Below are 25,030 nucleotides of genomic sequence, written 5' to 3'. Positions count from 1 at the left end.
CTGAGTATATCCTTCCACGCTTAGGGTGGACAAAACTATTTACAACAAGGGGTGGTGAGGGACAGAGTCTCTGAATTAAGCAGAATACTCTCACCCAGTCAAGAGATCAGGGCAAGATTCCAACACCTTTTTTTAGCTCACTGCACCATCCCAGTTTCAGAACCTGGCTGTATGCAAATTAGTCTGTTCCTGTCCCAGTGCATGATGGGAACAGGGCAAACCAAACTACAAAAGCCAATTCTTACACTGGGAAGGAAACAAGCTTCCGGGGACCGGTTTCTGGCATTACAGCCGTCTTCGGCCCGGCTTGCTTGAATCCTGATGGTGCAATGAGCAAGGGACTCATGTCTGAGTATACCCTTCCACGCTTAGGGTGGACAAAATTATTTACAACAAGGGGTGGTGAGGGACAGAGTCTCTGAATTAAGCAGAATACTCTCACCCAGTCAAGAGATCAGGGCTAGATCCAACACCGTTTGTTAGCTCACTGCACCATCCCAGTTTCAGAACCTGGCTGTATGCAAATTAGTCTGTTCCTGTCCCAGTGCATGATGGGAACAGGGCAAACCAAACTACGAAAGCCAATTCTTACACTGGGAAGGAAACAAGCTTCCGGGGACCGGTTTCTGGCATTACAGCCGTCTTCGGCCCGGCTTGCTTGAATCCTGATGGTGCAATGAGCAAGGGACTCATGTCTGAGTATACCCTTCCACGCTTAGGGTGGACAAAATTATTTACAACAAGGGGTGGTGAGGGACAGAGTCTCTGAATTAAGCAGAATACTCTCACCCAGTCAAGAGATCAGGGCTAGATCCAACACCGTTTTTTAGCTCACTGCACCATCCCAGTTTCAGAACCTGGCTGTATGCAAATTAGTCTGTTCCTGTCCCAGTGCATGATGGGAACAGGGCAAACGAAACTACAAAAGCCAATTCTTACACTGGGAAGGAAACAAGCTTCCGGGGACCGGTTTCTGGCATTGCAGCCGTCTTCGGCCCGGCTTGCTTGAATCCTGATGGTGCAATGAGCAAGGGACTCATGTCTGAGTATACCCTTCCACGCTTAGGGTGGACAAAATTATTTACAACAAGGGGTGGTGAGGGACAGAGTCTCTGAATTAAGCAGAATACTCTCACCCAGTCAAGAGATCAGGGCTAGATCCAACACCGTTTTTTAGCTCACTGCACCATCCCAGTTTCAGAACCTGGCTGTATGCAAATTAGTCTGTTCCTGTCCCAGTGCATGATGGGAACAGGGCAAACCAAACTACAAAAGCCAATTCTTACACTGGGAAGGAAACAAGCTTCCGGGGACCGGTTTATGGCATTACAGCCGTCTTCGGCCCGGCTTGCTTGAATCCTGATGGTGCAATGAGCAAGGGACTCATGTCTGAGTGTACCCTTCCACGCTTAGGGTGGACAAAATTATTTACAACAAGGGGTGGTGAGGGACAGAGTCTCTGAATTAAGCAGAATACTCTCACCCAGTCAAGAGATCAGGGCTAGATCCAACACCGTTTTTTAGCTTACTGCACCATCCCAGTTTCAGAACCTGGCTGTATGCAAACTAGTCTGTTCCTGTCCCAGTGCATGATGGGAACAGGGCAAACCAAACTAAAAAAGCCAATTCTTACACTGGGAAGGAAACAAGCTTCCGGGGACCGGTTTCTGGCATTACAGCCATCTTCGGCCCGGCTTGCTTGAATCCTGATGGTGCAATGAGCAAGGGACTCATGTCTGAGTATACCCTTCCACGCTTAGGGTGGACAAAATTATTTACAACAAGGGGTGGTGAGGGACAGAGTCTCTGAATTAAGCAGAATACTCTCACCCAGTCAAGAGATCAGGGCTAGATCCAACATCGTTTTTTAGCTCACTGCACCATCCCAGTTTCAGAACCTGGCTGTATGCAAATTAGTCTGTTCCTGTCCCAGTGCATGATGGGAACAGGGCAAACCAAACTACAAAAGCCAATTCTTACACTGAGATGGAAACAAGCTTCCGGGGACCGGTTTCTGGCATTACAGCCGTCTTCGGCCCGGCTTGCTTGAATCCTGATGGTGCAATGAGCAAGGGACTCATGTCTGAGTATACCCTTCCACGCTTAGGGTGGACAAATTTATTTACAACAAGGGGTGGTGAGGGACAGAGTCTCTGAATTAAGCAGAATACTCTCACCCAGTCAAGAGATCAGGGCTAGATCCAACATCGTTTTTTAGCTCACTGCACCATCCCAGTTTCAGAACCTGGCTGTATGCAAATTAGTCTGTTCCTGTCCCAGTGCATGATGGGAACAGGGCAAACCAAACTACAAAAGCCAATTCTTACACTGGGAAGGAAACAAGCTTCCGGGGACCGGTTTCTGGCATTACAGCCGTCTTCGGCCCGGCTTGCTTGAATCCTGATGGTGCAATGAGCAAGGGACTCATGTCTGAGTATACCCTTCCACGCTTAGGGTGGACAAAATTATTTACAACAAGGGGTGGTGAGGGACAGAGTCTCTGAATTAAGCAGAATACTCTCACCCAGTCAAGAGATCAGGGCTAGATCCAACACCGTTTTTTAGCTCACTGCACCATCCCAGTTTCAGAACCTGGCTGTATGCAAATGAGTCTGTTCCTGTCCCAGTGCATGATGGGAACAGGGCAAACCAAACTACAAAAGCCAATTCTTACACTGGGAAGGAAACAAGCTTCCGGGGACCGGTTTCTGGCATTACAGCCGTCTTCGGCCCGGCTTGCTTGAATCCTGATGGTGCAATGAGCAAGGGACTCATGTCTGAGTATACCCTTCCACGCTTAGGGTGGACAAAATTATTTACAACAAGGGGTGGTGAGGGACAGAGTCTCTGAATTAAGCAGAATACTCTCACCCGGTCAAGAGATCAGGGCTAGATCCAACACCGTTTTTTAGCTCACTGCACCATCCCAGTTTCAGAACCTGGCTGTATGCAAATTAGTCTGTTCCTGTCCCAGTGCATGATGGGAACAGGGCAAACCAAACTACAAAAGCCAATTTTTACAGTGGGAAGGAAACAAGCTTCCGGTGACCGGTTTCTGGCATTACAGCCGTCTTCGGCCCGGCTTGCTTGAATCCTGATGGTGCAATGAGCAAGGGACTCATGTCTGAGTATACCCTTCCACGCTTAGGGTGGACAAAATTATTTACAACAAGGGGTGGTGAGGGACAGAGTCTCTGAATTAAGCAGAATACTCTCACCCAGTCAAGAGATCAGGGCTAGATCCAACACCGTTTTTTAGCTCACTGCACCATCCCAGTTTCAGAACCTGGCTGTATGCAAATTAGTCTGTTCCTGTCCCAGTGCATGATGGGAACAGGGCAAACCAAACTACAAAAGCCAATTCTTACACTGGGAAGGAAACAAGCTTCCGGGGACCGGTTTCTGGCATTACAGCCGTCTTCGGCCCGGCTTGCTTGAATCCTGATGGTGCAATGAGCAAGGGACTCATGTCTGAGTATACCCTTCCACGCTTAGGGTGGACAAAATTATTTACAACAAGGGGTGGTGAGGGACAGAGTCTCTGAATTAAGCAGAATACTCTCACCCAGTCAAGAGATCAGGGCTAGATCCAACACCGTTTTTTAGCTCACTGCACCATCCCAGTTTCAGAACCTGGCTGTATGCAAATTAGTCTGTTCCTGTCCCAGTGCATGATGGGAACAGGGCAAACCAAACTACAAAAGCCAATTCTTACACTGGGAAGGAAACAAGCTTCCGGGGACCGGTTTCTGGCATTACAGCCGTCTTCGGCCCGGCTTGCTTGAATCCTGATGGTGCAATGAGCAAGGGACTCATGTCTGAGTATACCCTTCCACGCTTAGGGTGGACAAAATTATTTACAACAAGGGGTGGTGAGGGACAGAGTCTCTGAATTAAGCAGAATACTCTCACCCAGTCAAGAGATCAGGGCTAGATCCAACACCGTTTTTTAGCTCACTGCACCATCCCAGTTTCAGAACCTGGCTGTATGCAAATTAGTCTGTTCCTGTCCCAGTGCATGATGGGATTAGGGCAAACCAAACTACAAAAGCCAATTCTTACACTGGGACGGAAACAAGCTTCCGGGGACCGGTTTCTGGCATTACAGCCGTCTTCGGCCCGGCTTGCTTGAATCCTGATGGTGCAATGAGCAAGGGACTCATGTCTGAGTATATCCTTCCACGCTTAGGGTGGACAAAACTATTTACAACAAGGGGTGGTGAGGGACAGAGTCTCTGAATTAAGCAGAATACTCTCACCCAGTCAAGAGATCAGGGCAAGATTCCAACACCTTTTTTTAGCTCACTGCACCATCCCAGTTTCAGAACCTGGCTGTATGCAAATTAGTCTGTTCCTGTCCCAGTGCATGATGGGAACAGGGCAAACCAAACTACAAAAGCCAATTCTTACACTGGGAAGGAAACAAGCTTCCGGGGACCGGTTTCTGGCATTACAGCCGTCTTCGGCCCGGCTTGCTTGAATCCTGATGGTGCAATGAGCAAGGGACTCATGTCTGAGTATACCCTTCCACGCTTAGGGTGGACAAAATTATTTACAACAAGGGGTGGTGAGGGACAGAGTCTCTGAATTAAGCAGAATACTCTCACCCAGTCAAGAGATCAGGGCTAGATCCAACACCGTTTGTTAGCTCACTGCACCATCCCAGTTTCAGAACCTGGCTGTATGCAAATTAGTCTGTTCCTGTCCCAGTGCATGATGGGAACAGGGCAAACCAAACTACGAAAGCCAATTCTTACACTGGGAAGGAAACAAGCTTCCGGGGACCGGTTTCTGGCATTACAGCCGTCTTCGGCCCGGCTTGCTTGAATCCTGATGGTGCAATGAGCAAGGGACTCATGTCTGAGTATACCCTTCCACGCTTAGGGTGGACAAAATTATTTACAACAAGGGGTGGTGAGGGACAGAGTCTCTGAATTAAGCAGAATACTCTCACCCAGTCAAGAGATCAGGGCTAGATCCAACACCGTTTTTTAGCTCACTGCACCATCCCAGTTTCAGAACCTGGCTGTATGCAAATTAGTCTGTTCCTGTCCCAGTGCATGATGGGAACAGGGCAAACGAAACTACAAAAGCCAATTCTTACACTGGGAAGGAAACAAGCTTCCGGGGACCGGTTTCTGGCATTGCAGCCGTCTTCGGCCCGGCTTGCTTGAATCCTGATGGTGCAATGAGCAAGGGACTCATGTCTGAGTATACCCTTCCACGCTTAGGGTGGACAAAATTATTTACAACAAGGGGTGGTGAGGGACAGAGTCTCTGAATTAAGCAGAATACTCTCACCCAGTCAAGAGATCAGGGCTAGATCCAACACCGTTTTTTAGCTCACTGCACCATCCCAGTTTCAGAACCTGGCTGTATGCAAATTAGTCTGTTCCTGTCCCAGTGCATGATGGGAACAGGGCAAACCAAACTACAAAAGCCAATTCTTACACTGGGAAGGAAACAAGCTTCCGGGGACCGGTTTATGGCATTACAGCCGTCTTCGGCCCGGCTTGCTTGAATCCTGATGGTGCAATGAGCAAGGGACTCATGTCTGAGTGTACCCTTCCACGCTTAGGGTGGACAAAATTATTTACAACAAGGGGTGGTGAGGGACAGAGTCTCTGAATTAAGCAGAATACTCTCACCCAGTCAAGAGATCAGGGCTAGATCCAACACCGTTTTTTAGCTTACTGCACCATCCCAGTTTCAGAACCTGGCTGTATGCAAACTAGTCTGTTCCTGTCCCAGTGCATGATGGGAACAGGGCAAACCAAACTAAAAAAGCCAATTCTTACACTGGGAAGGAAACAAGCTTCCGGGGACCGGTTTCTGGCATTACAGCCATCTTCGGCCCGGCTTGCTTGAATCCTGATGGTGCAATGAGCAAGGGACTCATGTCTGAGTATACCCTTCCACGCTTAGGGTGGACAAAATTATTTACAACAAGGGGTGGTGAGGGACAGAGTCTCTGAATTAAGCAGAATACTCTCACCCAGTCAAGAGATCAGGGCTAGATCCAACATCGTTTTTTAGCTCACTGCACCATCCCAGTTTCAGAACCTGGCTGTATGCAAATTAGTCTGTTCCTGTCCCAGTGCATGATGGGAACAGGGCAAACCAAACTACAAAAGCCAATTCTTACACTGAGATGGAAACAAGCTTCCGGGGACCGGTTTCTGGCATTACAGCCGTCTTCGGCCCGGCTTGCTTGAATCCTGATGGTGCAATGAGCAAGGGACTCATGTCTGAGTATACCCTTCCACGCTTAGGGTGGACAAATTTATTTACAACAAGGGGTGGTGAGGGACAGAGTCTCTGAATTAAGCAGAATACTCTCACCCAGTCAAGAGATCAGGGCTAGATCCAACACCGTTTTTTAGCTCACTGCACCATCCCAGTTTCAGAACCTGGCTGTATGCAAATTAGTCTGTTCCTGTCCCAGTGCATGATGGGAACAGGGCAAACCAAACTACAAAAGCCAATTCTTACACTGGGAAGGAAACAAGCTTCCGGGGACCGGTTTCTGGCATTACAGCCGTCTTCGGCCCGGCTTGCTTGAATCCTGATGGTGCAATGAGCAAGGGACTCATGTCTGAGTATACCCTTCCACGCTTAGGGTGGACAAAATTATTTACAACAAGGGGTGGTGAGGGACAGAGTCTCTGAATTAAGCAGAATACTCTCACCCAGTCAAGAGATCAGGGCTAGATCCAACACCGTTTTTTAGCTCACTGCACCATCCCAGTTTCAGAACCTGGCTGTATGCAAATGAGTCTGTTCCTGTCCCAGTGCATGATGGGAACAGGGCAAACCAAACTACAAAAGCCAATTCTTACACTGGGAAGGAAACAAGCTTCCGGGGACCGGTTTCTGGCATTACAGCCGTCTTCGGCCCGGCTTGCTTGAATCCTGATGGTGCAATGAGCAAGGGACTCATGTCTGAGTATACCCTTCCACGCTTAGGGTGGACAAAATTATTTACAACAAGGGGTGGTGAGGGACAGAGTCTCTGAATTAAGCAGAATACTCTCACCCGGTCAAGAGATCAGGGCTAGATCCAACACCGTTTTTTAGCTCACTGCACCATCCCAGTTTCAGAACCTGGCTGTATGCAAATTAGTCTGTTCCTGTCCCAGTGCATGATGGGAACAGGGCAAACCAAACTACAAAAGCCAATTTTTACAGTGGGAAGGAAACAAGCTTCCGGTGACCGGTTTCTGGCATTACAGCCGTCTTCGGCCCGGCTTGCTTGAATCCTGATGGTGCAATGAGCAAGGGACTCATGTCTGAGTATACCCTTCCACGCTTAGGGTGGACAAAATTATTTACAACAAGGGGTGGTGAGGGACAGAGTCTCTGAATTAAGCAGAATACTCTCACCCAGTCAAGAGATCAGGGCTAGATCCAACACCGTTTTTTAGCTCACTGCACCATCCCAGTTTCAGAACCTGGCTGTATGCAAATTAGTCTGTTCCTGTCCCAGTGCATGATGGGAACAGGGCAAACCAAACTACAAAAGCCAATTCTTACACTGGGAAGGAAACAAGCTTCCGGGGACCGGTTTCTGGCATTACAGCCGTCTTCGGCCCGGCTTGCTTGAATCCTGATGGTGCAATGAGCAAGGGACTCATGTCTGAGTATACCCTTCCACGCTTAGGGTGGACAAAATTATTTACAACAAGGGGTGGTGAGGGACAGAGTCTCTGAATTAAGCAGAATACTCTCACCCAGTCAAGAGATCAGGGCTAGATCCAACACCGTTTTTTAGCTCACTGCACCATCCCAGTTTCAGAACCTGGCTGTATGCAAATTAGTCTGTTCCTGTCCCAGTGCATGATGGGAACAGGGCAAACCAAACTACAAAAGCCAATTCTTACACTGGGAAGGAAACAAGCTTCCGGGAACCGGTTTCTGGCATTACAGCCGTCTTCGGCCCGGCTTGCTTGAATCCTGATGGTGCAATGAGCAAGGGACTCATGTCTGAGTATACCCTTCCACGCTTAGGGTGGACAAAATTATTTACAACAAGGGGTGGTGAGGGACAGAGTCTCTGAATTAAGCAGAATACTCTCACCCAGTCAAGAGATCAGGCCTAGATCCAACACCGTTTTTTAGCTCACTGCACCATCCCAGTTTCAGAACCTGGCTGTATGCAAATTAGTCTGTTCCTGTCCCAGTGCATGATGGGAACAGGGCAAACCAAACTACAAAAGCCAATTCTTACACTGGGAAGGAAACAAGCTTCCGGGGACCGGTTTCTGGCATTACAGCCGTCTTCGGCCCGGCTTGCTTGAATCCTGATGGTGCAATGAGCAAGGGACTCATGTCTGAGTATACCCTTCCACGCTTAGGGTGGACAAAATTATTTACAACAAGGGGTGGTGAGGGACAGAGTCTCTGAATTAAGCAGAATACTCTCACCCAGTCAAGAGATCAGGGCTAGATCCAACACCGTTTTTTAGCTCACTGCACCATCCCAGTTTCAGAACCTGGCTGTATGCAAATTAGTCTGTTCCTGTCCCAGTGCATGATGGGAACAGGGCAAACCAAACTACAAAAGCCAATTCTTACACTGGGAAGGAAACAAGCTTCCGGGGACCGGTTTCTGGCATTACAGCCGTCTTCGGCCCGGCTTGCTTGAATCCTGATGGTGCAATGAGCAAGGGACTCATGTCTGAGTATACCCTTCCACGCTTAGGGTGGACAAAATTATTTACAACAAGGGGTGATGAGGGACAGAGTCTCTGAATTAAGCAGAATACTCTCACCCAGTCAAGAGATCAGGGCTAGATCCAACACCGTTTTTTAGCTCACTGCACCATCCCAGTTTCAGAACCTGGCTGTATGCAAATTAGTCTGTTCCTGTCCCAGTGCATGATGGGAACAGGGCAAACCAAACTACAAAAGCCAATTCTTACACTGGGAAGGAAACAAGCTTCCGGGGACCAGTTTCTGGCATTACAGCCGTCTTCGGCCCGGCTTGCTTGAATCCTGATGGTGCAATGAGCAAGGGACTCATGTCTGAGTATACCCTTCCACGCTTAGGGTGGACAAAAGTATTTACAACAAGGGGTGGTGAGGGACAGAGTCTCTGAATTAAGCAGAATACTCTCACCCAGTCAAGAGATCAGGGCTAGATCCAACACCGTTTTTTAGCTCACTGCACCATCCCAGTTTCAGAACCTGGCTGTATGCAAATTAGTCTGTTCCTGTCCCAGTGCATGATGAGAACAGGGCAAACCAAACTACAAAAGCCAATTCTTACACTGGGAAGGAAACAAGCTTCCGGGGACCGGTTTCTGGCATTACAGCCGTCTTCGGCCCGGCTTGCTTGAATCCTGATGGTGCAATGAGCAAGGGACTCATGTCTGAGTATACCCTTCCACGCTTAGGGTGGACAAAATAATTTACAACAAGGGGTGGTGAGGGACAGAGTCTCTGAATTAAGCAGAATACTCTCACCCAGTCAAGAGATCAGGGCTAGATCCAACACCGTTTTTTAGCTCACTGCACCATCCCAGTTTCAGAACCTGGCTGTATGCAAATTAGTCTGTTCCTGTCCCAGTGCATGATGGGAACAGGGCAAACCAAACTACAAAAGCCAATTCTTACACTGGGAAGGAAACAAGCTTCCGGGGACCGGTTTCTGGCATTACAGCCGTCTTCGGCCCGGCTTGCTTGAATCCTGATGGTGCAATGAGCAAGGGACTCATGTCTGAGTATACCCTTCCACGCTTAGGGTGGACAAAATTATTTACAACAAGGGGTGGTGAGGGACAGAGTCTCTGAATTAAGCAGGATACTCTCACCCAGTCAAGAGATCAGGGCTAGATCCAACACCGTTTTTTAGCTCACTGCACCATCCCAGTTTCAGAACCTGGCTGTATGCAAATTAGTCTGTTCCTGTCCCAGTGCATGATAGGAACAGGGCAAACCAAACTACAAAAGCCAATTCTTACAGTGGGAAGGAAACAAGCTTCCGGGGACCGGTTTCTGGCATTACAGCCGTCTTCGGCCCGGCTTGCTTGAATCCTGATGGTGCAATGAGCAAGGGACTCATGTCTGAGTATACCCTTCCACGCTTAGGGTGGACAAAATTATTTACAACAAGGGGTGGTGAGGGACAGAGTCTCTGAATTAAGCAGAATACTCTCACCCAGTCAAGAGATCAGGGCTAGATCCAACACCGTTTTTTAGCTCACTGCACCATCCCAGTTTCAGAACCTGGCTGTATGCAAATTAGTCTGTTCCTGTCCCAGTGCATGATGGAAACAGGGCAAACCAAACTACAAAAGCCAATTCTTACACTGGGAAGGAAACAAGCTTCCGGGGACCGGTTTCTGGCATTACAGCCGTCTTCGGCCCGGCTTGCTTGAATCCTGATGGTGCAATGAGCAAGGGACTCATGTCTGAGTATACCCTTCCACGCTTAGGGTGGACAAAATTATTTACAACAAGGGGTGGTGAGGGACAGAGTCTCTGAATTAAGCAGAATACTCTCACCCAGTCAAGAGATCAGGGCTAGATCCAACACCGTTTTTTAGCTCACTGCACCATCCCAGTTTCAGAACCTGGCTGTATGCAAATTAGTCTGTTCCTGTCCCAGTGCATGATGGGAACAGGGCAAACCAAACTACAAAAGCCAATTCTTACACTGGGAAGGAAACAAGCTTCCGGGGACCGGTTTCTGGCATTACAGCCGTCTTCGGCCCGGCTTGCTTGAATCCTGATGGTGCAATGAGCAAGGGACTCATGTCTGAGTATACCCTTCCACGCTTAGGGTGGACAAAATTATTTACAACAAGGGGTGGTGAGGGACAGAGTCTCTGAATTAAGCAGAATACTCTCACCCAGTCAAGAGATCAGGGCTAGATCCAACACCGTTTTTTAGCTCACTGCACCATCCCAGTTTCAGAACCTGGCTGTATGCAAATTAGTCTGTTCCTGTCCCAGTGCATGATGGGAACAGGGCAAACCAAACTACAAAAGCCAATTCTTACACTGTGAAGGAAACAAGCTTCCGGGGACCGGTTTCTGGCATTACAGCCGTCTTCGGCCCGGCTTGCTTGAATCCTGATGGTGCAATGAGCAAGGGACTCATGTCTGAGTATACCCTTCCACGCTTAGGGTGGACAAAATTATTTACAACAAGGGGTGGTGAGGGACAGAGTCTCTGAATTAAGAAGAATACTCTCACCCAGTCAAGAGATCAGGGCTAGATCCAACACCGTTTTTTAGCTCACTGCACCATCCCAGTTTCAGAACCTGGCTGTATGCAAATTAGTCTGTTCCTGTCCCAGTGCATGATGGGAACAGGGCAAACCAAACTACAAAAGCCAATTCTTACACTGGGAAGGAAACAAGCTTCCGGGGACCGGTTTCTGGCATTACAGCCGTCTTCGGCCTGGCTTGCTTGAATCCTGATGGTGCAATGAGCAAGGGACTCATGTCTGAGTATACCCTTCCACGCTTAGGGTGGACAACATTTTTTACAACAAGGGGTGGTGAGGGACAGAGTCTCTGAATTAAGCAGAATACTCTCACCCAGTCAAGAGATCAGGGCTAGATCCAACACCTTTTTTTAGCTCACTGCACCATCCCAGTTTCAGAACCTGGCTGTATGCAAATTAGTCTGTTCCTGTCCCAGTGCATGAAGGGAACAGGGCAAACCAAACTACAAAAGCCAATTCTTACACTGGGAAGGAAACAAGCTTCCGGGGACCGGTTTCTGGCATTACAGCCGTCTTCGGCCCGGCTTGCTTGAATCCTGATGGTGCAATGAGCAAGGGACTCATGTCTGAGTATACCCTTCCACGCTTAGGGTGGACAAAATTATTTACAACAAGGGGTGGTGAGGGACAGAGTCTCTGAATTAAGCAGAATACTCTCACCCAGTCAAGAGATCAGGGCTAGATCCAACACCGTTTTTTAGCTCACTGCACCATCCCAGTTTCAGAACCTGGCTGTATGCAAATTAGTCTGTTCCTGTCCCAGTGCATGAAGGGAACAGGGCAAACCAAACTACAAAAGCCAATTCTTACACTGGGAAGGAAACAAGCTTCCGGGGACCAGTTTCTGGCATTACAGCCGTCTTCGGCCCGGCTTGCTTGAATCCTGATGGTGCAATGAGCAAGGGACTCATGTCTGAGTATACCCTTCCACGCTTAGGGTGGACAAAATTATTTACAACAAGGGGTAGTGAGGGACAGAGTCTCTGAATTAAGCAGAATACTCTCACCCAGTCAAGAGATCAGGGCTAGATCCAACACCGTTTTTTAGCTCACTGCACCATCCCAGTTTCAGAACCTGGCTGTATGCAAATTAGTCTGTTCCTGTCCCAGTGCATGATGGGAACAGGGCAAACCAAACTACAAAAGCCAATTCTTACACTGGGAAGGAAACAAGCTTCCGGGGACCGGTTTCTGGCATTACAGCCGTCTTCGGCCCGGCTTGCTTGAATCCTGATGGTGCAATAAGCAAGGGACTCATGTCTGAGTATACCCTTCCACGCTTAGGGTGGACAAAATTATTTACAACAAGGGGTGGTGAGGGACAGAGTCTCTGAATTAAGCAGAATACTCTCACCCAGTCAAGAGATCAGGGCTAGATCCAACACCGTTTTTTAGCTCACTGCACCATCCCAGTTTCAGAACCTGGCTGTATGCAAATTAGTCTGTTCCTGTCCCAGTGCATGATGGGAACAGGGCAAACCAAACTACAAAAGCCAATTCTTACACTGGGAAGGAAACAAGCTTCCGGGGACCGGTTTCTGGCATTACAGCCGTCTTCGGCCCGGCTTGCTTGAATCCTGATGGTGCAATGAGCAAGGGACTCATGTCTGAGTATACCCTTCCACGCTTAGGGTGGACAAAATTATTTACAACAAGGGGTGGTGAGGGACAGAGTCTCTGAATTAAGCAGAATACTCTCACCCAGTCAAGAGATCAGGGCTAGATCCAACACCGTTTTTTAGCTCACTGCACCATCCCAGTTTCAGAACCTGGCTGTATGCAAATTAGTCTGTTCCTGTCCCAGTGCATGATGGGAACAGGGCAAACCAAACTACAAAAGCCAATTCTTACACTGGAAAGGAAACAAGCTTCCGGGGACCGGTTTCTGGCATTACAGCCGTCTTCGGCCCGGCTTGCTTGAATCCTGATGGTGCAATGAGCAAGGGACTCATGTCTGAGTATACCCTTCCACGCTTAGGGTGGACAAAATTATTTACAACAAGGGGTGGTGAGGGACAGAGTCTCTGAATTAAGCAGAATACTCTCACCCAGTCAAGAGATCAGGGCTAGATCCAACACCGTTTTTTAGCTCACTGCACCATCCCAGTTTCAGAACCTGGCTGTATGCGAATTAGTCTGTTCCTGTCCCAGTGCATGATGGGAACAGGGCAAACCAAACTACAAAAGCCAATTCTTACACTGGGAAGGAAACAAGCTTCCGGGGACCGGTTTCTGGCATTACAGCCGTCTTCGGCCCGGCTTGCTTGAATCCTGATGGTGCAATGAGCAAGGGACTCATGTCTGAGTATACCCTTCCACGCTTAGGGTGGACAACATTATTTACAACAAGGGGTGGTGAGGGACAGAGTCTCTGAATTAAGCAGAATACTCTCACCCAGTCAAGAGATCAGGGCTAGATCCAACACCGTTTTTTAGCTCACTGCACCATCCCAGTTTCAGAACCTGGCTGTATGCAAATTAGTCTGTTCCTGTCCCAGTGCATGATGGGAACAGGGCAAACCAAACTACAAAAGCCAATTCTTACAGTGGGAAGGAAACAAGCTTCCGGGGACCGGTTTCTGGCATTACAGCCGTCTTCGGCCCGGCTTGCTTGAATCCTGATGGTGCAATGAGCAAGGGACTCATGTCTGAGTATATCCTTCCACGCTTAGGGTGGACAAAACTATTTACAACAAGGGGTGGTGAGGGACAGAGTCTCTGAATTAAGCAGAATACTCTCACCCAGTCAAGAGATCAGGGCAAGATTCCAACACCTTTTTTTAGCTCACTGCACCATCCCAGTTTCAGAACCTGGCTGTATGCAAATTAGTCTGTGCCTGTCCCAGTGCATGATGGGAACAGGGCAAACCAAACTACAAAAGCCAATTCTTACACTGGGAAGGAAACAAGCTTCCGGGGACCGGTTTCTGGCATTACAGCCGTCTTCGGCCCGGCTTGCTTGAATACTGATGGTGCAATGAGCAAGGGACTCATGTCTGAGTATACCCTTCCACGCTTAGGGTGGACAAAATAATTTACAACAAGGGGTGGTGAGGGACAGAGTCTCTGAATTAAGCAGAATACTCCCACCCAGTCAAGAGATCAGGGCTAGATCCAACACCGTTTGTTAGCTCACTGCACCATCCCAGTTTCAGAACCTGGCTGTATGCAAATTAGTCTGTTCCTGTCCCAGTGCATGATGGGAACAGGGCAAACGAAACTACGAAAGCCAATTCTTACACTGGGAAGGAAACAAGCTTCCGGGGACCGGTTTCTGGCATTACAGCCGTCTTCGGCCCGGCTTGCTTGAATCCTGATGGTGCAATGAGCAAGGGACTCATGTCTGAGTATACCCTTCCACGCTTAGGGTGGACAAAATTATTTACAACAAGGGGTGGTGAGGGACAGAGTCTCTGAATTAAGCAGAATACTCTCACCCAGTCAAGAGATCAGGGCTAGATCCAACACCGTTTTTTAGCTCACTGCACCATCCCAGTTTCAGAACCTGGCTGTATGCAAATTAGTCTGTTCCTGTCCCAGTGCATGATGGGAACAGGGCAAACCAAACTACAAAAGCCAATTCTTACACTGGGAAGGAAACAAGCTTCCGGGGACCGGTTTCTGGCATTACAGCCGTCTTCGGCCCGGCTTGCTTGAATCCTGATGGTGCAATGAGCAAGGGACTCATGTCTGAGTATATCCTTCCACGCTTAGGGTGGACAAAACTATTTACAACAAGGGGTGGTGAGGGACAGAGTCTCTGAATTAAGCAGAATACTCTCACCCAGTCAAGAGATCAGGGCAAGATTCCAACACCTTTTTTTAGCTCACTGCACCATCCCAGTTTCAGAACCTGGCTGTATGCAAATTAGTCTGTGCCTGTCCCAGTGCATGATGGGAACAGGGCAAACCAAACTACAAAAGCCAATTCTTACACTGGGAAGGAAACAAGCTTCCGGGGACCAGTTTCTGGCATTACAGCCGTCTTCGGCCCGGCTTGCTTGAATACTGATGGTGCAATGAGCAAGGGACTCATGTCTGAGTATACCCTTCCACGCTTAGGGTGGACAAAATAATTTACAACAAGGGGTGGTGAGGGACAGAGTCTCTGAATTAAGCAGAATACTCTCACCCAGTCAAGAGATCAGGGCTAGATCCAACACCGTTTGTTAGCTCACTGCACCATCCCAGTTTCAGAACCTGGCTGTATGCAAATTAGTCTGTTCCTGTCCCAGTGCATGATGGGAACAGGGCAAACGAAACTACGAAAGCCAATTCTTACACTGGGAAGGAAACAAGCTTCCGGGGACCGGTTTCTGGCATTACAGCCGTCTTCGGCCCGGCTTGCTTGAATCCTGATGGTGCAATGAGCAAGGGACTCATGTCTGAGTATACCCTTCCACGCTTAGGGTGGACAAAATTATTTACAACAAGGGATGGTGAGGGACAGAGTCTCTGAATTAAGCAGAATACTCTCACCCAGTCAAGAGATCAGGGCTAGATCCAACACCGTTTTTTAGCTCACTGCACCATCCCAGTTTCAGAACCTGGCTGTATGCAAATTAGTCTGTTCCTGTCCCAGTGCATGATGGGAACAGGGCAAACCAAACTACAAAAGCCAATTCTTACACTGGGAAGGAAACAAGCTTCCGGGGACCGGTTTCTGGCATTGCAGCCGTCTTCGGCCCGGCTTGCTTGAATCCTGATGGTGCAATGAGCAAGGGACTCATGTCTGAGTATACCCTTCCACGCTTAGGGTGGACAAAATTATTTACAACAAGGGGTGGTGAGGGACAGAGTCTCTGAATTAAGCAGAATACTCTCACCCAGTCAAGAGATCAGGGCTAGATCCAACACCGTTTTTTAGCTCACTGCACCATCCCAGTTTCAGAACCTGGCTGTATGCAAATTAGTCTGTTCCTGTCCCAGTGCATGATGGGAACAGGGCAAACCAAACTACAAAAGCCAATTCTTACACTGGGAAGGAAACAAGCTTCCGAGGACCGGTTTATGGCATTACAGCCGTCTTCGGCCCGGCTTGCTTGAATCCTGATGGTGCAATGAGCAAGGGACTCATGTCTGAGTATACCCTTCCACGCTTAGGGTGGACAAAATTATTTACAACAAGGGGTGGTGAGGGACAGAGTCTCTGAATTAAGCAGAATACTCTCACCCAGTCAAGAGATCAGGGCTAGATCCAACACCGTTTTTTAGCTCACTGCACCATCCCAGTTTCAGAACCTGGCTGTATGCAAACTAGTCTGTTCCTGTCCCAGTGCATGATGGGAACAGGGCAAACCAAACTAAAAAAGCCAATTCTTACACTGGGAAGGAAACAAGCTTCCGGGGACCGGTTTCTGGCATTACAGCCATCTTCGGCCCGGCTTGCTTGAATCCTGATGGTGCAATGAGCAAGGGACTCATGTCTGAGTATACCCTTCCACGCTTAGGGTGGACAAAATTATTTACAACAAGGGGTGGTGAGGGACAGAGTCTCTGAATTAAGCAGAATACTCTCACCCAGTCAAGAGATCAGGGCTAGATCCAACACCGTTTTTTAGCTCACTGCACCATCCCAGTTTCAGAACCTGGCTGTATGCAAATTAGTCTGTTCCTGTCCCAGTGCATGATGGGAACAGGGCAAACCAAACTACAAAAGCCAATTCTTACACTGAGATGGAAACAAGCTTCCGGGGACCGGTTTCTGGCATTACAGCCGTCTTCGGCCCGGCTTGCTTGAATCCTGATGGTGCAATGAGCAAGGGACTCATGTCTGAGTATACCCTTCCACGCTTAGGGTGGACAAAATTATTTACAACAAGGGGTGGTGAGGGACAGAGTCTCTGAATTAAGCAGAATACTCTCACCCAGTCAAGAGATCAGGGCTAGATCCAACACCGTTTTTTAGCTCACTGCACCATCCCAGTTTCAGAACCTGGCTGTATGCAAATTAGTCTGTTCCTGTCCCAGTGCATGATGGGAACAGGGCAAACCAAACTACAAAAGCCAATTCTTACACTTGGAAGGAAACAAGCTTCCGGGGACCGGTTTCTGGCATTACAGCCGTCTTCGGCCCGGCTTGCTTGAATCCTGATGGTGCAATGAGCAAGGGACTCATGTCTGAGTATACCCTTCCACGCTTAGGGTGGACAAAATTATTTACAACAAGGGGTGGTGAGGGACAGAGTCTCTGAATTAAGCAGAATACTCTCACCCAGTCAAGAGATCAGGGCTAGATCCAACACCGTTTTTTAGCTCACTGCACCATCCCAGTTTCAGAACCTGGCTGTATGCAAATTAGTCTGTTCCTGTCCCAGTGCATGATGGGAACAGGGCAAACCAAACTACAAAAGCCAATTCTTACACTGGGAAGGAAACAAGCTTCCGGGGACCGGTTTATGGCATTGCAGCCGTCTTCGGCCCGGCTTGCTTGAATCCTGATGGTGCAATGAGCAAGGGACTCATGTCTGAGTGTACCCTTCCACGCTTAGGGTGGACAAAATTATTTACAACAAGGGGTGGTGAGGGACAGAGTCTCTGAATTAAGCAGAATACTCTCACCCAGTCAAGAGATCAGGGCTAGACCCAACACCGTTTTTTAGCTCACTGCACCATCCCAGTTTCAGAACCTGGCTGTATGCAATCTAGTCTGTTCCTGTCCCAGTGCATGATGGGAACAGGGCAAACCAAACTAAAAAAGCAAATTCTTACACTGGGAAGGAAACAAGCTTCCGGGGACCGGTTTCTGGCATTACAGCCATCTTCGGCCCGGCTTGCTTGAATCCTGATGGTGCAATGAGCAAGGGACTCATGTCTGAGTATACCCTTCCACGCTTAGGGTGGACAAAATTATTTACAACAAGGGGTGGTGAGGGACAGAGTCTCTGAATTAAGCAGAATACTCTCACCCAGTCAAGAGATCAGGGCTAGATCCAACACCGTTTTTTAGCTCACTGCACCATCCCAGTTTCAGAACCTGGCTGTATGCAAATTAGTCTGTTCCTGTCCCAGTGCATGATGGGAACAGGGCAAACCAAACTACAAAAGCCAATTCTTACACTGGGAAGGAAACAAGCTTCCGGGGACCGGTTTCTGGCATTACAGCCATCTTCGGCCCGGCTTGCTTGAATCCTGATGGTGCAATGAGCAAGGGACTCATGTCTGAGTATACCCTTCCACGCTTAGGGTGGACAAAATTATTTACAACAAGGGGTGGTGAGGGACAGAGTCTCTGAATTAAGCAGAATACTCTCACCCAGTCAAGAGATCAGGGCTAGATCCAACACCGTTTTTTAGCTCACTGCACCATCCCAGTTTCAGAACCTGGCTGTATGCAAATTAGTCTGTTCCTGTCCCAGTGCATGATGGGAACAGGGCAAACCAAACTACAAAAGCCAATTCTTACACTGAGAAGGAAACAAGCTTCCGGGGACCGGTTTCTGGCATTACAGCCGTCTTCGGCCCGGCTTGCTTGAATCCTGATGGTGCAATGAGCAAGGGACTCATGTCTGAGTATACCCTTCCACGCTTAGGGTGGACAAAATTATTTACAACAAGGGGTGGTGAGGGACAGAGTCTCTGAATTAAGCAGAATACTCTCACCCAGTCAAGAGATCAGGGCTAGATCCAACACCGTTTTTTAGCTCACTGCACCATCCCAGTTTCAGAACCTGGCTGTATGCAAATTAGTCTGTTCCTGTCCCAGTGCATGATGGGAACAGGGCAAACCAAACTACAAAAGCCAATTCTTACACTGGGAAGGAAACAAGCTTCCGGGGACCGGTTTATGGCATTACAGCCGTCTTCGGCCCGGCTTGCTTGAATCCTGATGGTGCAATGAGCAAGGGACTCATGTCTGAGTGTACCCTTCCACGCTTAGGGTGCACAAAGTTATTTACAACAAGGGGTGGTGAGGGACAGAGTCTCTGAATTAAGCAGAATACTCTCACCCAGTCAAGAGATCAGGGCTAGCTCCAACCGCGTCTTTTAGCTCACTGCACCATCCCAGTTTCAGAACCTGGCTGTATGCAAACTAGTCTGTTCCTGTCCCAGTGCATGATGGGAACAGGGCAAACCAAACTACAAAAGCCAATTCTTACACTGGGAAGGAAACAAGCTTCCGGGGACCGGTTTCTGGCATTACAGCCATCTTCGGCCCGGCTTGCTTGAATCCTGATGGTGCAATGAGCAAGGGACTCATGTCTGAGTATACCCTTCCACGCTTAGGGTGGACAAAATTATTTACAACAAGGGGTGGTGAGGGACAGAGTCTCTGAATTAAGCAGAATACTCTCACCCAGTCAAGAGATCAGGGCTAGATCCAAAACCGTTTTTTAGCTCACTGCACCATCCCAGTTTCAGAACCTGGCTGTATGCAAATTAGTCTGTTCCTGTCCCAGTGCATGATGGGAACAGGGCAAACCAAACTACAAAAGCCAATTCTTACACTGGGAAGGAAACAAGCTTCCGGGGACCGGTTTCTGGCATTACAGCCGTCTTCGGCCCGGCTTGCTTGAATCCTGATGGTGCAATGAGCAAGGGACTCATGTCTGATTATACCCTTCCACGCTTAGGGTGGACAAAATTATTTACAACAAGGGGTGGTGAGGGACAGAGTCTCTGAATTAAGCAGAATACTCTCACCCAGTCAAGAGATCAGGGCTAGATCCAACACCGTTTTTTAGCTCACTGCACCATCCCAGTTTCAGAACCTGGCTGTATGCAAATTAGTCTGTTCCTGTCCCAGTGCATGATGGGAACAGGGCAAACCAAACTACAAAAGCCAATTCTTACACTGGGAAGGAAACAAGCTTCCGGCATTACAGCCGTCTTTGGCCCGGCTTGCTTGAATACTGATGGTGCAATGAGCAAGGGACTCATGTCTGAGTATACCCTTCCACGCTTAGGGTGGACAAAATTATTTACAACAAGGGGTGGTGAGGGACAGAGTCTCTGAATTAAGCAGAATACTCTCACCCAGTCAAGAGATCAGGGCTAGATCCAACACCGTTTTTTAGCTCACTGCACCATCCCAGTTTCAGAACCTGGCTGTATGCAAATTAGTCTGTTCCTGTCCCAGTGCATGATGGGAACAGGGCAAACCAAACTACAAAAGCCAATTCTTACATTGGGAAGGAAACAAGCTTCCGGGGACCGGTTTCTGGCATTACAGCCGTCTTCGGCCCGGCTTGCTTGAATCCTGATGGTGCAATGAGCAAGTGACTCATGTCTGAGTATACCCTTCCACGCTTAGGGTGGACACAATTATTTACAACAAGGGGTGGTGAGGGACAGAGTCTCTGAATTAAGCAGAATACTCTCACCCAGTCAAGAGATCAGGGCTAGATCCAACACCGTTTTTTAGCTCACTGCACCATCCCAGTTTCAGAACCTGGCTGTATGCAAATTAGTCTGTTCCTGTCCCAGTGCATGATGGGAACAGGGCAAACCAAACTACAAAAGCCAATTCTTACACTGGGAAGGAAACAAGCTTCCGGGGACCGGTTTCTGGCATTACAGCCGTCTTCGGCCCGGCTTGCTTGAATCCTGATGGTGCAATGAGCAAGGGACTCATGTCTGAGTATACCCTTCCACGCTTAGGGTGGACAAAATTATTTACAACAAGGGGTGGTGAGGGACAGAGTCTCTGAATTAAGCAGAATACTCTCACCCAGTCAAGAGATCAGGGCTAGATCCAACACCGTTTTTTAGCTCACTGCACCATCCCAGTTTCAGAACCTGGCTGTATGCAAATTAGTCTGTTCCTGTCCCAGTGCATGAAGGGAACAGGGCAAACCAAACTACAAAAGCCAATTCTTACACTGGGAAGGAAACAAGCTTCCGGGGACCAGTTTCTGGCATTACAGCCGTCTTCGGCCCGGCTTGCTTGAATCCTGATGGTGCAATGAGCAAGGGACTCATGTCTGAGTATACCCTTCCACGCTTAGGGTGGACAAAATTATTTACAACAAGGGGTAGTGAGGGACAGAGTCTCTGAATTAAGCAGAATACTCTCACCCAGTCAAGAGATCAGGGCTAGATCCAACACCGTTTTTTAGCTCACTGCACCATCCCAGTTTCAGAACCTGGCTGTATGCAAATTAGTCTGTTCCTGTCCCAGTGCATGATGGGAACAGGGCAAACCAAACTACAAAAGCCAATTCTTACACTGGGAAGGAAACAAGCTTCCGGGGACCGGTTTCTGGCATTACAGCCGTCTTCGGCCCGGCTTGCTTGAATCCTGATGGTGCAATAAGCAAGGGACTCATGTCTGAGTATACCCTTCCACGCTTAGGGTGGACAAAATTATTTACAACAAGGGGTGGTGAGGGACAGAGTCTCTGAATTAAGCAGAATACTCTCACCCAGTCAAGAGATCAGGGCTAGATCCAACACCGTTTTTTAGCTCACTGCACCATCCCAGTTTCAGAACCTGGCTGTATGCAAATTAGTCTGTTCCTGTCCCAGTGCATGATGGGAACAGGGCAAACCAAACTACAAAAGCCAATTCTTACACTGGGAAGGAAACAAGCTTCCGGGGACCGGTTTCTGGCATTACAGCCGTCTTCGGCCCGGCTTGCTTGAATCCTGATGGTGCAATGAGCAAGGGACTCATGTCTGAGTATACCCTTCCACGCTTAGGGTGGACAAAATTATTTACAACAAGGGGTGGTGAGGGACAGAGTCTCTGAATTAAGCAGAATACTCTCACCCAGTCAAGAGATCAGGGCTAGATCCAACACCGTTTTTTAGCTCACTGCACCATCCCAGTTTCAGAACCTGGCTGTATGCAAATTAGTCTGTTCCTGTCCCAGTGCATGATGGGAACAGGGCAAACCAAACTACAAAAGCCAATTCTTACACTGGAAAGGAAACAAGCTTCCGGGGACCGGTTTCTGGCATTACAGCCGTCTTCGGCCCGGCTTGCTTGAATCCTGATGGTGCAATGAGCAAGGGACTCATGTCTGAGTATACCCTTCCACGCTTAGGGTGGACAAAATTATTTACAACAAGGGGTGGTGAGGGACAGAGTCTCTGAATTAAGCAGAATACTCTCACCCAGTCAAGAGATCAGGGCTAGATCCAACACCGTTTTTTAGCTCACTGCACCATCCCAGTTTCAGAACCTGGCTGTATGCGAATTAGTCTGTTCCTGTCCCAGTGCATGATGGGAACAGGGCAAACCAAACTACAAAAGCCAATTCTTACACTGGGAAGGAAACAAGCTTCCGGGGACCGGTTTCTGGCATTACAGCCGTCTTCGGCCCGGCTTGCTTGAATCCTGATGGTGCAATGAGCAAGGGACTCATGTCTGAGTATACCCTTCCACGCTTAGGGTGGACAACATTATTTACAACAAGGGGTGGTGAGGGACAGAGTCTCTGAATTAAGCAGAATACTCTCACCCAGTCAAGAGATCAGGGCTAGATCCAACACCGTTTTTTAGCTCACTGCACCATCCCAGTTTCAGAACCTGGCTGTATGCAAATTAGTCTGTTCCTGTCCCAGTGCATGATGGGAACAGGGCAAACCAAACTACAAAAGCCAATTCTTACACTGGGAAGGAAACAAGCTTCCGGGGACCGGTTTCTGGCATTACAGCCGTCTTCGGCCCGGCTTGCTTGAATCCTGATGGTGCAATGAGCAAGGGACTCATGTCTGAGTATATCCTTCCACGCTTAGGGTGGACAAAACTATTTACAACAAGGGGTGGTGAGGGACAGAGTCTCTGAATTAAGCAGAATACTCTCACCCAGTCAAGAGATCAGGGCAAGATTCCAACACCTTTTTTTAGCTCACTGCACCATCCCAGTTTCAGAACCTGGCTGTATGCAAATTAGTCTGTGCCTGTCCCAGTGCATGATGGGAACAGGGCAAACCAAACTACAAAAGCCAATTCTTACACTGGGAAGGAAACAAGCTTCCGGGGACCAGTTTCTGGCATTACAGCCGTCTTCGGCCCGGCTTGCTTGAATACTGATGGTGCAATGAGCAAGGGACTCATGTCTGAGTATACCCTTCCACGCTTAGGGTGGACAAAATAATTTACAACAAGGGGTGGTGAGGGACAGAGTCTCTGAATTAAGCAGAATACTCTCACCCAGTCAAGAGATCAGGGCTAGATCCAACACCGTTTGTTAGCTCACTGCACCATCCCAGTTTCAGAACCTGGCTGTATGCAAATTAGTCTGTTCCTGTCCCAGTGCATGATGGGAACAGGGCAAACGAAACTACGAAAGCCAATTCTTACACTGGGAAGGAAACAAGCTTCCGGGGACCGGTTTCTGGCATTACAGCCGTCTTCGGCCCGGCTTGCTTGAATCCTGATGGTGCAATGAGCAAGGGACTCATGTCTGAGTATACCCTTCCACGCTTAGGGTGGACAAAATTATTTACAACAAGGGATGGTGAGGGACAGAGTCTCTGAATTAAGCAGAATACTCTCACCCAGTCAAGAGATCAGGGCTAGATCCAACACCGTTTTTTAGCTCACTGCACCATCCCAGTTTCAGAACCTGGCTGTATGCAAATTAGTCTGTTCCTGTCCCAGTGCATGATGGGAACAGGGCAAACCAAACTACAAAAGCCAATTCTTACACTGGGAAGGAAACAAGCTTCCGGGGACCGGTTTCTGGCATTGCAGCCGTCTTCGGCCCGGCTTGCTTGAATCCTGATGGTGCAATGAGCAAGGGACTCATGTCTGAGTATACCCTTCCACGCTTAGGGTGGACAAAATTATTTACAACAAGGGGTGGTGAGGGACAGAGTCTCTGAATTAAGCAGAATACTCTCACCCAGTCAAGAGATCAGGGCTAGATCCAACACCGTTTTTTAGCTCACTGCACCATCCCAGTTTCAGAACCTGGCTGTATGCAAATTAGTCTGTTCCTGTCCCAGTGCATGATGGGAACAGGGCAAACCAAACTACAAAAGCCAATTCTTACACTGGGAAGGAAACAAGCTTCCGAGGACCGGTTTCTGGCATTACAGCCGTCTTCGGCCCGGCTTGCTTGAATCCTGATGGTGCAATGAGCAAGGGACTCATGTCTGAGTATACCCTTCCACGCTTAGGGTGGACAAAATTATTTACAACAAGGGGTGGTGAGGGACAGAGTCTCTGAATTAAGCAGAATACTCTCACCCAGTCAAGAGATCAGGGCTAGATCCAACACCGTTTTTTAGCTCACTGCACCATCCCAGTTTCAGAACCTGGCTGTATGCAAATTAGTCTGTTCCTGTCCCAGTGCATGATGGGAACAGGGCAAACCAAACTACAAAAGCCAATTCTTACACTGGGAAGGAAACAAGCTTCCGGGGACCGGTTTATGGCATTGCAGCCGTCTTCGGCCCGGCTTGCTTGAATCCTGATGGTGCAATGAGCAAGGGACTCATGTCTGAGTGTACCCTTCCACGCTTAGGGTGGACAAAATTATTTACAACAAGGGGTGGTGAGGGACAGAGTCTCTGAATTAAGCAGAATACTCTCACCCAGTCAAGAGATCAGGGCTAGACCCAACACCGTTTTTTAGCTCACTGCACCATCCCAGTTTCAGAACCTGGCTGTATGCAATCTAGTCTGTTCCTGTCCCAGTGCATGATGGGAACAGGGCAAACCAAACTAAAAAAGCAAATTCTTACACTGGGAAGGAAACAAGCTTCCGGGGACCGGTTTCTGGCATTACAGCCATCTTCGGCCCGGCTTGCTTGAATCCTGATGGTGCAATGAGCAAGGGACTCATGTCTGAGTATACCCTTCCACGCTTAGGGTGGACAAAATTATTTACAACAAGGGGTGG

The sequence above is a fragment of the Lissotriton helveticus genome, chromosome 8, assembly GCF_964261635.1.
Source record: "Lissotriton helveticus chromosome 8, aLisHel1.1, whole genome shotgun sequence".
NCBI classification, from domain to species: Eukaryota; Metazoa; Chordata; class Amphibia; order Caudata; family Salamandridae; genus Lissotriton; species Lissotriton helveticus.
Note: the sequence above shows the minus strand (reverse complement) of the source record.